Below are 16,519 nucleotides of genomic sequence, written 5' to 3' on the forward strand. Positions count from 1 at the left end.
CTTAAGTATAGACCTAAGAGCTGCTAAGGGTTTAGAAGACTGAGTATTTTTAACACTAGCTAAAATAGAGTAGGCTATGAGAGGTACATGCTTAGCACTTTGTTACGTGATGGTGCATCTCCTCATATTGAACTTAAATGGGTAGTCAACTAGTTGGCTATAAACATGGTCCACAATACATGCAGTGCTTTCTCAAGGACACTTACAAGTCAGGATGGTCTCTAAAAAAAAGAATAACTCCTGGAGCATCTTATTTTCATCATTTTATTATTGCAAATCTGATTCTGACGGGTATTTTTGTTGAACATGGTATTGCTGCTACATCTGCAAGATCATGTGAATCCAGAGACACAAAGGGGAAGCTCCTCAGCTGGTGTACGTTATTATAGCTCTGTTGAAGTCCAATAGCAGAGGATTTGCTCCAAAGAGGATCCTTCCAAGCTAGCAGTGAACCTAATTTTCTTCCACGGGAAATAGAACTGCTAATATGGGAAGCCATCAAACAGCACAGACTTCTTTATGGTAAAGGTTCAGGGAATTCAAGCTTGCATGAAAGACTTTTATGTACATAGATCAGGCTTTTCACTTTGATTAATTCTTTCAGATCACCACAAGCAATACTGGTGGAGAAACAAAGACAAATTGAAGCATTCTCAACAGTTTAGGGGAGCAGGACATGCAGAAAGCCATCATCGCAAATGGAAGTTGAAGCCAGAGAAGTTAATGGGGCAGGACACTAATAAGTACAAGACACAAACAGGACTGGAATGAACCAAAAGTGAGTTACAAGAAAGCATGTGCTCAAAGTAGTTAAGAAAACAGAAATCCACCTGAAAAATAAGAAACACTCCAGTAAGATAAATAGATTTATACTGGCATCCAAAAGGTTAGCTACAAATATGAAGGCATAGATGTCAAATGAATTATAGGGAAAATAAAAATCCATGCAGCTAAATGAGATTGTCAAAAAGAATAAATGCTGTTAAAGGATTTAAGCACAGTATGTTAAATGTGTCAAATGATAGTAAGAAGATTTCAGTTAACTAACGTATGGTAGTTGGAAATTCAGACACAGTACTATGCTGCCTAGCTCACCAATTCACCTGTTAAAATTAATGAGTGGCTGGGAGGAGCAGGATGTGAGTAGACCATCATGCCAATCCTTACCATATACAAACCTTATTGAGATATCACCTGTTCTAAATTTAGAAGGAAACTGTGATAATTTCAGATTACATTGTGTGGTAACTCACTCTTGGGAAATGTTGACTTTTTAATGGCAACTACTGCATCTTGTATTTTAATGACTTAAAAAATGTGAATCCTGAAAATCTTCCATCAATATAGTTGCAGAGAGGTCTTCCTCTTTTTTAATATATTTTTACAGCTATCATTGGGTTGAATAGTGGTCCATCCTGCCCACTGGCAAAAGGAAGCAGAAAAGGTGAAAAGTGCCTCCTTACTGTCTTGCACCAGTGCACCACACCACCTCTTCCCATGCACAGAGGAAGCATGTTCTGCAGAGTTGGTGGGAAGGGAAAAGAGGCAAGGAGTGGATGGAGCCTTGACTCCACCATCCGTATTGCACCCAGCAGCATTGTTACACCAAGGCATCAGGTGGCATATACTACAATAGACCCATCACAGTTGACTCCCTTCCTGGAGCAGCAGGAAGACCAGAAGGGGGCCTGTGATTCCCCAAGTGACAGTCTTCCTCCCAGGCTGTTCCCAGGGCAGTGTAACAATGCACCACCCCTTACTATGGGCTAAATTGCAAACTAATAATCGAACCCATTGTTGGAGTGCCTCAGGTACTGAGACACACTAGTCCTGTTGTCATTCAGCCAGTAGGGCACAACTAGTCTGGTTGTGAGCCTTCTTATCCAGTTCCATTGCTTCAGGCCATTCAAGTCCTCTGCAGTAGCTTCCAAAGGCCCAATCCCAAAGCCCACTGAAGTCAATGAAAAGATTCATATTGATTTCATTGGGCTTTGGATCAGGCCCCAAGAGGCTAAATTCCTGTTTCACCCTCTGTAAGTATATATGCTGGGGCATATATCTGAGACTGCTGTGTGTTATTTGATGTCATAAACATTTATACGGGATGAGAAAATCATTTCCCACCAAGCTCTAATAGTTTCCCAGCAGGGTCTCAAATTGTCACTTATTTACTTATCCGGTCCGTCTCCTGAGGATCATTGCAAAGACTCACCCCTTCTCTCATCATGTCACTGCCACTTATGCTGGATCTGGCATGCAGCCAGTGTAGAGCCATTCTGGTAGCTTTATTGTGGCTGGAGAACTACCTTACACAGAAGAGTATTTTCCTGAGACAAGATCCACTCTCTCTCTTGGTCTCTATGTGGTATAGTGGGTCCAGGGTGGAGAAGAAAATCAGGCCCACTGGGAGTCAATGCTCCAACTTGTGTAGTAGAGCGTTGTTACTTCTGATGCTAGCTGTTAATATGAGTGAATAATCCGAGTACGGCATTTTCAGTAAACTCTATTCCAGGCAGAATCAGGTGATTAAATTACTTAGCTTCAGCCTCAACACCTAGATTGCAAAGTTATCTTTACCACTGACTGGAACAGTGGAAGTTGCATTATTTTTAAGCTGCAGCAGATAAACTGCGTCCAAAGAGGTTTAATAAAAGGCTGTCTTCTAATGATTTCCACTTGCATTTCACTATCCTAAGGGACCTGGGGTGAAAGCTGAGCATTACAGCTCTTCCATTTCAGCTTGCCCCCTCATTTGGTTTAGAATGCCTTTAGGGTTCTTCTGTTTCCTTTTATCTATTACTTGAAATGCATTTCAGCAGATAACAGCTTCAGATTTGCTAGCAACACTGATTGACAAAAAAAAACTGTTCCTCTCCACAAAATGAAGACAATATTAAAAATGTAAGCATCAGTACAGAACTGGGGGTGCCTTCTTGCCTCTGACACTGGTTACAAAGAACATGCTAGAAGAGTTTTAAATTCTTGATAACAAAGGCATTAGACAGAGACCATTTTCCAATTTCTTCAAAGGGATCTTTTACTGTTGTCTTTCTTTCTGTCATCTGCTTGCGGAGACATTACATACCTGACAATAACTTGACTTCAAGACGTTTTGTCCCTGTGGGTGCTGCACGGTAGGATGTGAGCATGTGTGTGCGCTCTCAACCACAGCATGCAAAGCAGTGTCCATGGGCCTGGGCCTGCACATGCCTCCAATCAAGGGCCTATAGGGAAGCCCATACCCGCTGCCACGTCGTTTCTTCTCAGTCACAAAACAGAGCCACCACAGCCATGAGGAAGGAGGGTGAAAAGTGAAGCACCCAAAGAGGGACAAAATAGCTTGAAGAATACAAGTTACTGTAAGTAAATAACTTCTCCTTCTCAAGTATATGGCCCTATGGGTGCTCCAATGTAAGAGACTCCCTAGCAGTAACTCCATGAGGAGGTGGGTGCTGAGGAGGCAAGACCAAGGAAGTTCGGAGGACTGTGTCACCAAAAGTAGAATGATCTCTGCAAGCAGGTAAGATGGTGTAATGCTTGGCAAAGGTACACATGGAAGACCAAGTTCAGTCCTACAAATTTCTGTTATGGGACTGTCCTTCAGTAGAGCCACGGGTGTGGACTGAGCTCTAGGGGAATGTTGTGTAAATCTGTGAGGGGGCTGCATCCCAGTGGATGCATAGCTGGCTACGATGCAACCTGGAACCCACTTTGACAGTCTGAGTGGAAATAGGCTGACCCTTTGTTCTCTCTGCAAATCACAAAAATAGCCTAGGAGAGGCCTGCAAGATTTAGTCCTCTCAAGGTGGAAGGTGAGGCCCTTTCTGACAACTAACGTATAGAGACTGGTTTCCTCTCTGGAGGTTTTGGGTAGAACATGGGCAGGTGAATCATTTGATTAATGTGATATTCCAAAGAGACCTACGGGAGGAAGCAAGGACGGGGATGCAAAGTAACCTTGTCTTTACAAAAGATGGTATACGGCAGGTCAGCCATAATAGCACCGAACTCTCCCATTCATCTAACTGAAGTGATGGCTACAAGGAATTAAGTCCTGACGGAGAAGTGCAGGAGAGAGCAGGTAGCCATCAGTTCCTCAGGGAATCGAGAATCAAACTGAGGTCCCACTGCAGGGCCGGGTTCTGTACAGTTGGAAAATAACTATGTACACTCTTGAGGAATCTAGCTGTAGTAGAGAGGGCAAAGACGGAGAAGCTTTCAGTAGGCGAGTGGAACACTGCAAAAGTGGCCAAATGTACTCTGCTTGAGCTTATAGACAGACCTTGCTTTTTTAAATCCAACAGGTAGTACAATAGTTTTGAAAGATAAACCTCCAAGGCGTGGGAAGAGTGAAGAGAAAACCAGGAGTGGAAGCATTTCCACTTCTGAAGGTAAGTTTTGCAAGTGCTACGTTTCTTGCTAGATAGGAGAACTGATTGGACCCCATCCAAACAGGCTAGCTCCATGCTTAAGAACAATCTAGGAACTATGCTCTGAGGTTCAAGGAGAAGAGGTTGGGATGGATCAAAGTCCCCAATATATGTGATAGGAGATGCCTCTTAAGAGGAAGTTGGAGAGGTGCAGAATGTTCAAGTACCACACTTGTCTGGGCAGCACTATGAGGATAACCCTTGCTCTTTCCTGATGTAGTTTGAGTAAGATCTTGAGGATCAGATGTAGAGGTGGGTAAACATACAGCAGGGTATGGCACCACAGCATTATCAGGGCATCTCCCAATGAGTTATGGTCATGTCCTCCCTTGGAGCACAAAGGACGGCATTTCACATTGTTTAGGATGGCAAAGAGGTCTGTTCCTGGGAAACCTCAGGTCAAACAGATGCTTTGGAAGACAGAATAACTGAGCTCCCTTTCATGGTCCTGAAGGAACTGTCTGCTCAAGGAATCTGCAATTGTATTCTGGAGGCCTAGAAGATACACAGCTGAGATGTCCATCTGATGGGAAATGCACCAGTTCCACAGCTTTAGCCACTCTGCTCATAAGGACTGGGATCTTGCTCCATCCTATCAGTTGATGAAATACATTTCAGCCTTACTGTCCTGCCTCACCCTGATGGAGTGGCTCTGTATGGTGTGATGGAACTGTTGGCAAGCATAACAAACTGCTCTCAGATCTAGAATACTGATGTGGAGCATGATCTTTGTACAGACCACTTGCCTTGGGCTGTTTGCCCCTTGGAGGTGAGCCGCCTCACATCCCAGAAAAGAAGCATCTGTTGTGAGGACCTGAGAGGATGAGGTATGTGAGAACAGGGTTCCCACAAAGACCTTCAGGAAGTCCTTTCACCACGTCAGAGAGTCCAGAACCTTCTGAGGTACTGTGACTATGTCTGTTTGGGGTGTACGCAGACCTTAGCCATGTCTGTAGACACCTGAGATGCAGTCCCATGTGAAGAGTGACAATTAGGAGGCCAATACATGGCCCATGAGCTATAGGCAGGTCCCTGCAGCTGTTTGCAGGCAGTGTGGTATTGTCATGATTAGATTGGACAGAGTGGAGAATCTCTCCTTGGGGAGAAGGGGTCTGGTGATTAGGGAATGTAGAATGGCTCTGATGAAGACTATCTTTGGAATGGAGACAATGTAGATTTGGTTGGTGCATAGATCCAGAGACTGAAATAGGACGAGAGCCCTAGAAACTGCTGACTGAATCTCCAGAGCTGAGCAACCCTGAGGAGTCAATCATCCAGAGCAGGTAATACTATTCCTCTTTGACATAAATGGGATGCCACTGCTGAGAGAAGCTTTGTGAAGACCTTCGAGGATCTGGAGAGCCCGAAGGGAAGGACTGGTAGTGTTCAGTGCCTAGTTGTGTAAGAACCATTTACAGGGTGGGTGAATAACTACATGAAAGTAGGCATCCTGAAGGTTGAGAGCAAAAAACCAGTCTCTAGGGATTGGATTATAGTGCTAGGAAAAGATGTAGGTGTTCAGGTTTCTTAGGTTGAGAACTGGTTTCCATCCTCCAACGCTCTTGGGAACTAGAAAATAGTTGAAATAGGACTCTCCTATGGAGGATTCTGGGGGAACTGCCTTGACTGTCCCCAAGAGTAGGTGATCTTGTACCTCATGTTTCAAGAGATCTTTGAGAGATGAGTTCCTGAAGAGGGATGGGGAAAGAGAGCGGGCAGTGGGAATAGTGTGGAAGGGAAGGAGTATCCCACAGCGATCACCTCCAAAATCCATCTCTCTGTGGTATTCTGTTCCCAGGCAGGGAGAAAATGGGATAGACCGTCTCCAAAGGGGAATTGGATGGAATCATTTAGCACAGGATCTAGGAAAGTAGGTTGCTCAAGGTCCTCAACCAAGATGTCAAACAGTTTCTTAGAGGGAGATGCAGGTGGTGTTGCTGTAGAAGGAAGAGGCCCCCTTTTCTGAGATCATCTCAGAAAGTCTAGGAAACTCTTGGAACAAATTAGACCACTGTGACTTGAGACCTACTAAACTGTCTCCCTTTTGCAGAAATGTATATTTGCAACAACTGTAAGGTACTTCTCAAGTCCTCCAGAACATGGCGGGAAGAGTTCATGTCAGTGCTAAGGAGCTTGGGTCCTTCAAAGGGAAAGTCTTCAGCTGTACTCTGTACCTCTCTTGGGAGGCTGGAAGACTGGAGCCGGATGCTCTCCGCATAATTAAGGCCACGTCTAGGGATCTAGAAGCCATGTCTGTGGCATCGAGGGCAGTGTAGAAGGAGGTTTTGGCTATCAATTGATCCTCCAAAATGAGGGCCAGGAATTGCTCCCTCTGGTCCTGTGACAGATGTTCAATAAAATGAGTGAACTTGGCATGTGTGTTACAGTCATATTTCACCAACAGGGCTTATTAGTTTGTCACACGAAATTGGAGAACAATCAAGGAGTAGAATTTCCTACCCAGGATGTCTAAACAGACTCCTTGTCATAAGGAAAGGATCTGGAATGAGCCTGCCTATTCCTTTCATTAGCTGCATCCACCACCAAGGAATTGAGAGGGAGGTGGGAAAGGAAATGTTCCATTCCTTGGCCAGAAAATAGTTTTTTTTATCTGCCCACTTACAAGTGGGCTGGATAATGGCAAGTGTTTACCAGACAGTGCGAGCAGGCGATAACAGAGCCCCATTTATTGAGAGGACAATCTTTCCCTGAGGGCTAATATTCAAAATGATCATCAAGGACTCCAGGACCTGCTATAGTGGGATCTGGAGGGATTCCACCAGGCATTTCAAGAGATTTAGAAAGGCTGATAGTTGTCAGAGTAAGAAGATGGTGGAGGCATTACTACCGTATCAGGGAAGAAGGACTTAGCTGATGAGTGGAAGTTTCCCTTATCTGTGGGTCCTACTGCTCCTGGGTGTCTTCCAGTGGTGAGGAAGCATAAAGTACCAGAGGGAGATCGTCTGGTACCAGATGACAGTCCTGGGGTACCAATGGTTAGTCAGTTGGTGCTTGTGAATGACGCAGTACTGTCAGGTATTGGGGTCTATTTCTGCATGGAACCCAATAAAATTGTTCACAGAGGTGACATAGGGATTCCAGTAAGCCCACTGAGGGGGTGGTAGGGAAAGGGTCCCCAAGGATAGTGATAGATTGTAATTGTAGATGGTGGGGTCTGAAAGAGCTTATTCAGAGTACTGGCTCAGTGGAGTGTGGTGGTGAGGTGCTAAAAAATAGCCCTGTACAAAGACCTCATTCTGAAGAATCACCTTCCCCTGGGCAGAAGAGGGGAAACTTCAGAGAAAGGTGCTGATACTGAAGACTGGAGGTCCGAATGGGGCTCAATCCATTTAGGGAATAGGCCCTCATAGAAGGCAGTTGAAGGCAAGGCTCTGGTATCTCCAGTATAAAGAAGTCCTCCAGGAAAAGAAATCTGGAGGGCTATGGTATCCAGAAGACTGATTCAGGACTGAGGCTTGGCAGTACCAAAATATTGAATGTGGAACCAGTGAGGCTTGTAGAACTTCTCTAACCTCAAAGCCCTGGTGAATGGGAGATGATGGTACCGGGGGCTTGCAAAGGAGATCTGTGCATCTCTTGGTGCCTGGAAGTGTCAGATGGTGCCAAGGCAGCCTCCTCCCTGTGCTGTCAGCTATAAGACTTGTCTACATGCTGCTTCTTGTGCAGTAGTGCTGGCTCAGTACCATGCACAGATGGAGCATCATATGTTCCCCTTGTTGGACATGAGGTCTCCTTAAATCGGGATTCATGGGGTGACCACCCTCTCTTCTTAGGCTCTCCAAAAGGAGAAAGAGGCTTCTTCTTTTTAGAAGTCCTAGCCTCCAAAGGTGCTGCTGCCATGGGGGCAGCCTGGGATGTTGAGGCCAATGTACAGGGGGAGAGAGGGAAGCAGACACCACTGCGGCTAATGAACACTCCATTAGAAGGCGCTTCAGTCTAGCCTGTGTCTTTCTGAGACCTGCCTTTAAACCCTGTACTCATCTTACAGTTAGACAAGATGTGGGTGTCTCTGAGGCAGTGAAGGCAGGTCTAATGCCTGTCACTACAGGGAAAAGACCTGTAGCAGGTCTGGCAGGGCTTAAATCCTGGGGTCTTCAGCATAACGCAGAGTGGTAATGCACCCAAAATAGGGGTTCTATGGGGGAGGGGTAACACCCCTTCCAAACACAACTGAAACTAAAGAATAAAATAACTAAACAACAAAAGGAAAGAAAAACTAAGAAAAAAATTGCCGTGTAAGAGGCTGAAAGCTGAGAATCCCTGGACATGCCATTGCTCCATCTCAAACTGCAGGTGGTTGAGTAGAAGCAAGTGGGAGGGTTAATATGATAATGGATACCTCTTAAAAATTACTTCCCAGAACTGTGATTTGGAATGTATCCCATCAGCTTGGATACTCTCTGCCTCATGGAAAGCTTGGTTCTCTACAGCAGTGCTTGTAGCCAAACGACTCATACTGCAGATGGAAGAGCAGACTGCTTTCCAGGATGCAAGCCTGGCACAGCAATGTGGCTGACCTGGCAGCCGAAAAGCGAGTAATGTTTTACAGAAGCGGGACTTCAGACAAATTTGAACAGATTTGGACTGACTTTTTAGAAATCTTTGATTAAGTCTTAGCAATGGTACCTGAGATATCACTCTCCTTTTGCCACCCTCCCCCGCTTCTTTTCTCTCTCTTCACTTTTCTGTTCTTTTTGTCGTCTTTGGGGGGTTTTGTTCTCCCCTTATTTTTTTGGGAAACCCCAATTATATCTATAAGAATTAAGGTTGCCTGTGCAAGCTTAACTTGGCTGCTTTTAGCCTTATAATACAGTCTTTAATTACATGATCACATACTATTTTCCACAGGACCCCTGCCTCATTCAGCACACAGGATGGACAGTGCTGAATAAATGAGCAGTTATTCAATATTTTGTTTTATCCTCGTGCAGCGTGTGGCTTTAGGCCTAATTAGTTACAGTTAATACCGTACTATACTCATCATCATACATATGGTTCTTCTGGTTTAAAAAAACTTCTAACATTAATGAATTCATCTCTAATCTCATCCATTCAAGTAGCTTTTTTCCTTGTAATTTGCACATCTGAGCAGATGCATCCAAACTACTGAGCCGCAATGATATTTCTCCCAACTACTTTACCCAGCGTAACAATGACAGTTCTAGGATTTAAAAATAGAAACAGCAGCAAGTCCTAGACTAATTACTTTCCTTGGTTTCTAACACCAATGGCTGTCATCAGCCCCACCCCACCCCCCAGCTACCGGTTATGCCACACCAACGTACCCTTGTGGCATGTTTTGTATATCTATGATACAAGTAAGGCCAGGGTTGAAACTCAGGGTCAAGCCTTACCCCCCCTTTGAACTATGTACAAATTGAACTAATCCAGGGCTCAGACCCAGGGTCCCAGAACCCCATGGGGATGGAAGGTCTGAGCCTGAGTCAAGCCAGGACCCAGGGTTCAAGCCCTATTACTTTGTAGTGTGGACACAGCCCCGGTGGACTTGTGCTCTGAGAATCTTCTGAAAGTATCCCACAATACCATGGGGTCAACTTTTCTTTGTCCTCTGGATAGTCAAATTTTCCCACACTGCACCGTGAACAAAAAACTAGAGTGGCCACATTTTGGGAAGGCACTAGGAAGTCTGGGATATGGATGATTGGACTCAGGCCCACATAATGCAGTTTAAATGCTGGAGCCCTAGGTTGGGACTAGGGTGACCAGATGACAAGAACAAAATATCAGGACACATGAGGGGCAGCCACAGGCTCAGCCCACTGGAGCCATGGGGGAAGGGGGATACAAAGCCCTGAGAAAGCCACAGGTTGGGGGTGCAGGGCTCTGTCCCCCGCCGCAACCCTATTGAGGGCGCAGGGCCCCGGCTCCAGGCACAGCCCCTTCACTGGTCGGGGGCACAGGGCCCCGGCTCCAGGCACAGCCCTGCCATTGGTTGGGGGTGCAGGGCCCCAGCTCCAGACATAGCCCCTCTGCAAGTCAGCAACACAGGGCCCTGGCTCCAGATGCAGCCCCACTGTGGGTTAGGGGCTCATGGCCCCTGCTCCAGCCCTGCTGCAAGCCAAGGGTTGGAGGCACATGGCCCCGGCCCCCACCATAAGCACATAGCTGCAGCCCCGCCACTTACCTGAGAGATGGTTCCCACCCACTGGGAAGCCCATGGCAGATTCCTCTGGCTCCTAAGGTCAGCAGTGGCCAGTGGGGTCTTCACTCCACATGCTGTGCCTGCCACAAGCACTGGCTCCAGCTGCCATTGGCTGGAAGCTGTGGGGGCGGGATTTACTTGGGGGCATGAGTAACACACAGCACCCCAGGATCAGGGACAGGTGGGGGTGGAGGGTGGGGGTCTGCGCCCTGTCCACGTCCGCAGCTCCTATTGGCCATGATGGAGCCAGCGCTTGTGGTAAGTGCAGCACACAGAGACACACACAACCCCGGCTACCCCTGTGCCTGTCATTTCCTGGGAGCCACCCCAAATAAGCACTGCTGGGACCCCAGGTGAGAGCTCACCAGTGTACTCCTCCAGCCCTGAGCCAAAATATCAGGACAAATGGCATCCAGACCGTACATCAGTTGGGACGTAGGACAAACAACTAAATATTGGGACAGTCCCAATTTTATTGGGACGTCTGGTCACCCTAGTTGGGACCCAGGTTCAACAGTTCCTAGCCTGGGTTACCAATGAAAGTAGACTCTCAAGCCCTAGGTTAACAAACCCAGAGTCTGCTAACGTGAGTTCTACTAATCCTAGGCTTACACTGCAGTGTACACATACTCAAAGAGCCAAAAACCAGAGCAGTTGTTTTCACCACACATGGGGTCTGCTCCAAAGCCCATGGAAGCCTTTCCATGGATTTCAAAGGGCTCTGGATCTGGCACAGAGCTAAATTCAGAGGCAATGTGTAAGACAGCCTCATAGAATGCACACCAACTGGCTGGAAGGTTGTGAAAGAAGATTTAAGTTGCTCCAGGCTGGCTGCTGTGGCAGGGAGGCTGGTATGGTGCTGCTTTAGCTCATATTATTTAGTAAATGAGCTTTCTGCCATAGGTTGAGATGGGGACACCATCTGGAAAGGTTCCAGCCACCATCTAGATCTCATATCTGGAGGAGACTTCCTGGCCTGATGGTGAATGAGACAGGGGCATTCTTGACAGAGGACTAGTGATATACTCACTAATGCAGAAGCAATTTTTAATGGTTGGGAGCCAAAATTCAGGGTACATGACTCACTGCACTGTGCTTTGGTTGTTCAGTCTAAATATAGACCATCCCAGTATCTGAGCACCTCACAATCTTTAATGTATTGATCCTCTCAACACCCTGGTGAAATAGGACAGTGCTGCTATCCCTATTTTACAGATGGGGAGCAGAGGCACAGACAGACCCAGTGACTTGCCCAAGGTCACACAGAAAGCATTTGGAGAAGCAGGGAATCAAACCCAGGTCCTCCAGGCTAGCACCATAACTACTGGACCATCCTTCCTCTCATACAGAAGTCCCTCTTTCTCAGGGAGCCCTTATGATAATATAGTATATGTATTACTAACCATCATGGGGGGAGGAGTTCTGGAACAGCCTTCTGACAGGTTGTTGGCCCCCCACTACACTTAACTGGTTTTAAGTGGACTTGATAAATTCATGAATGGGATAATACAATGAGGTTCCTTCAATAGCAGAGAACTAGACCCGATGACCCAGGAGGCTCCTTCCAGTCCTATATCCCCATGGACATCTGAGATTAAGGAGGACTAGACTGGGAACTAGAAGAACAAGAATTCACAAAAATGCACCAACACACAAAAGCATCTAAATCACTAACATTTCTACAAAGTTTGTACTCATAACATAAAACAGTTGGTTTTATTTCAAAGTTTGCTTTGAGAACAAAAATAATTGCTCCCCACCTGAGACCTTGTGGATTATTATTTTGAGCCAGCCTGATTTTTTTCTGACAAGTTATAGTAGTTGATAATGGCACAGAAGCAGACCAGCACAAAATCACTACAATAAGACATTCCAGTCAGAATATTTAAACCACATTAAAGAAATGTCTCTGGAAAAGAGCTTTTAGCAAATACCTGTGTTCGTTTGTTTGCCTTTTCTTAAAAATACAATTCCGTATTAGGAGGAAAAAAGTATGTAACAAAAGCAACAATGCTGTGGCTTTTGCTAAGGTTAGAGTCTGTCAGTCTCTCCTGCAATAACCTGACATTTGTCACCGGAGGGGAAAAAATCCCAAAGACTGAATCCTTATAACAAGAGAGAAGAGCCGTTGTTATTCCAGGAGAAACAGTCTAATTGAAAGAATCTATCTGTAGACAGCTCATTACTATGATCTCAGTGTCCATAAAGCCATTGCCTATGATGCAGAAACACAACTTACATGAAATTACACTTCAGAAAGACCCTGAACTACTTTGGCTCCCTAACTCAGTGAGTGCTGCAGATGAAATGCATTTGTTAGCATTGCAGATACTGCTAAATAAACTTGATTTCTTGTTTGGGCTCTTGGTAAGCTCATCTATCTGCTTTACTGCTGTTTGCTTATTAAAGGTGACCTCAAAAAAACACTCACTGCCAAGACCTTGAGTTTTGGGGTCTGTATTATTGCTGTGCCAGTTGAGAGCTTTGTTAATACTCCCTGGGCCAGTAAACAGGCAGCAGGAAGCTGTATTGCTTCTTTTACTACAGCTATTACTAACACAGGCAGTTATTGCCAGGGACATCAGAACCTTGAACCTCACAAATACGTGTTTCAGAATATAATGTCTAAGAGCACTCTCCATTGAGGTTTGAATTTCTCCTGTTCTATAAAGAGGAAGGGTGGTCTTGTGGTTAAGAAATGAGATTTGAAATCCAGAAGATGTGGGTTTAATTCCCACTATCTGCTACAGACTTCCTCTGTGACTTTGGACAAGTCACATCTCTCTGTATCTCAGTTCCTTCTCGGTAAAAGGGAGATGATTCTTGCATATTTATTTACTGCTGTAAGCTCAAGGAATTGTCCAATACAGTGGTTCCCAAACTGGGGTTCGTGAAATGTTACAGGGGTTTCTCAGGGAAAAATTCCCTAATGGCAGACAGAGCTGGCCCTACAGACCCCAGGCAGCATGGGGCCAGCAGCCCGGAGTGCCTGGACTTTCATGAGCTAAGCAGATCAAAGCAAGCATATTTATCACACTGAGGAGATCTAAACTTCAAAACTCCTTATAAGTAATGTAAAGGGAGGTGGATATTTTTTGCTGTTTTTAAAATTAAATAGGCAGCTAGTGTTGTTTTTAAAATTATTATGAAGAACAAGTTTAAGCTTTGTTGTAACGTGCGTTGTTTGCCTGGACTGCTCAAGACCTGAATGCTTGTGTAGGAGGAACTCTTTGAGTTGGCTTCTTAAATACCTTCATGCTGTTTCACATCTGATAGTCCTTGATGAAACATAGGAGCCTTGTCTTATAACAGGCTTATTCAAAGTGATACAAGCTACAAAAGTGAGATCTTGGAAGAGTGGTGCCATTTTCATAATGTAATAAAAATATTGTAATGATAAATAATAATTAATAAATAGTATGTAATAAGCATGTCATAAAAACAAACTTAATATTTCCGAGATCACTGCTTTTATAACTTATACGCAGGTAAAGGAGAAAATCCCTTGAAATATTTTTAGGAAGGGGTTCGCGAGACTTGAATTTTAGTGAAAGGGGTTCACACGTTGTTAAAGTTTGGGAACCACTGGTCCAATACAATGCAATTATACAGTGCTTGGCACAATAGGGTCCTGATCTTGAATGGATTTGTCACTGTTATCCTCTTCCTGATCAGTCTGATCTCTCAGGTGGAATTCCATGAGTCTCCCACTCTTAGACCAGTGTTTTTCAAACCCATGGGTCGCAAGCCATTACTGGGTCACGGTATGTAAGGTGCTGGGTCACCTTGCTCTGGTCAGCACCGCCCACTAAGATGTCAGCGGTGCTACCCAGTTAAGGCAGGCTAGTGCCTATCTTTTCCAACATCTCACTGCACCCTCGAAGCGGCCAGCAGCAGGTCCAGCTCTGAGGCAGGGGGGCCACGGGGCTCTGCATGCTGCCCCTGCCCCAAGCACCAGCTCCACACTCCCATTGGCTGGGAACTGGACAATGGAAACTGGGGGTGAGGGGCGGTGCCTGCAGACAAGAGTTGTGCAGATCCTCTTATGCACCTCCGCCTAGAAGCCAGACCTGCTGCTGGCTGCTTCTGGGTCGCAGCGTAGTACACGGAGCCAGGACAGGCGGGAAGCCTGCCTCTACACTCCAACTGCACCGCTGACTGTGAGCTGCCTGAGGTAAGTCCATGCTCCAACCTCATGCCCCAATCCACTGCCCCAGCTCCCCAAAACCTGGAACCCTTTCCTGTACCCCAAACTCCTCATCCCTGGCCCCACCCCAGAGCCTGCACCCTCAGCCTAGAGCCACGCCCCCCTCCTGCACCCCAACCCCCTGCCCCAGCCCAGAGCCCCCTCATTCCTGGCCCCACCCCACAGCCCTCACCCCCACATCCCAACCCTCTGTCCCAGTCCTGAGCCCCTCCCATACCCCAAACCTCTCAGTCCCAGCTCCGTTGGCTCACGGGCATCAACAATTTTCTTCAACTGGGTCCCCCAGAAAAAAGTTTGAAAACCACTCTCTTAGACCAGGCCCTGGACTACAGCACCCTGTGCATCAGCCATGCTCTCCACCTGGCAGGTCTGACTGAGTTGGAGACCTGGGGTTCTCGCCTTTGGGAGTCTGCGACCAGTGGTGACTAGTGACCAGACAGCCTTCTGAAACCAAAAGTACTGTTTATGTTAACACAAAGAACAATGCATTTGGAGAAAAAGGATTTTAAAACAATCTACACACGTCCATCTTATCTCACCATGCCCTGAAGCAGCCTAGCAGGCCTACCGTCTTCAGACACCCCAGCAGACACCTGTGTCTCAGCCCCTGAACAGCTAGCCACTTTCTTGAGGAGAGAGATTTTTTTAAACTGCCACAGCTTTTTGTTCTTCTGTGCTCACGGCCTTTGGCCCTCTGTTTCAGGCCAGTCCTCTAGGCTCAGAAAGCCATTGAGCCCAAAGTGGGTCTGGCACTGACCCTACCAACACTCAAGTGCAGAGGTTCTCAAATCAGGGGTCAGAACCCCTCAGGGAGTCACGAGGTTATTACATGAGGGGTCATGACCTGTCAGCCTCCAACCCAAACCCCACTTGCCTCCAGCATTTATAATGGTGTTAAATATATTTAAAAGTGTGTTTAATGTATTAGGGGGGGTCACACTCAGAGGCTTGCTGTGTGAAAGGGGTTGCCAGTAACAAGTTTGAGACCCACTGCTCAAGTGTTTGCTGAACTGTATCTTATCTTGAGCCTTTTTCTTCCAACTTGTTTTTCCTTACAGTTCCCTATTAAACTAAATTAATATATAATAGATATAGATTTATCTAGATATTGATGTATGATATTATATATTAATTTCATTTAGTAGGGAGCTGTAAGGAAAAAACAAGCAGAGAGAAAATAAAGGCCCAAGATATAGCTATATAGTGCCAATCTATAAAAAGGGAAATACGGACAACTGAGGGAATTACAGACCAGTCAGCTTAACTTTTGTACCCAGAAAGATAATGGAGCAAATAATTAAGCAATCAATTTGCAAACATCTAGAAGATAGTAAGATGGTAAGTAACAGTCAGCATGGATTTGTCAAAAACTAATCATGTCAAATTAACCTGATAGCTTTCTTTGGCAGGGTAACAAGCCTTGTGGATGGTGGGGAAGCGGTAGACATGGTATATCTTGACGTTAGTAAAGTTTTCGATACTGTGCCACATGACCGTCTCATAAATAAATAAGAGAAACGCAACCTAGATGGAGCTACTATAAAGTGGGTGCAAAACTGGTTGGAAAACCATTCCCAGGGAGTAGTTATCAGTGGTTCACAGTCATGTTGGAAGGGCATAATGAGTGGGGACCCGCAGGGATCAGTTCTGGGTCCGTTTCTGTTCAATACCTTCATCACTGATTTAGATAATGGCATA

The sequence above is a fragment of the Gopherus evgoodei genome, chromosome 4 (genome assembly GCF_007399415.2).
Source record: "Gopherus evgoodei ecotype Sinaloan lineage chromosome 4, rGopEvg1_v1.p, whole genome shotgun sequence".
NCBI classification, from domain to species: Eukaryota; Metazoa; Chordata; order Testudines; family Testudinidae; genus Gopherus; species Gopherus evgoodei.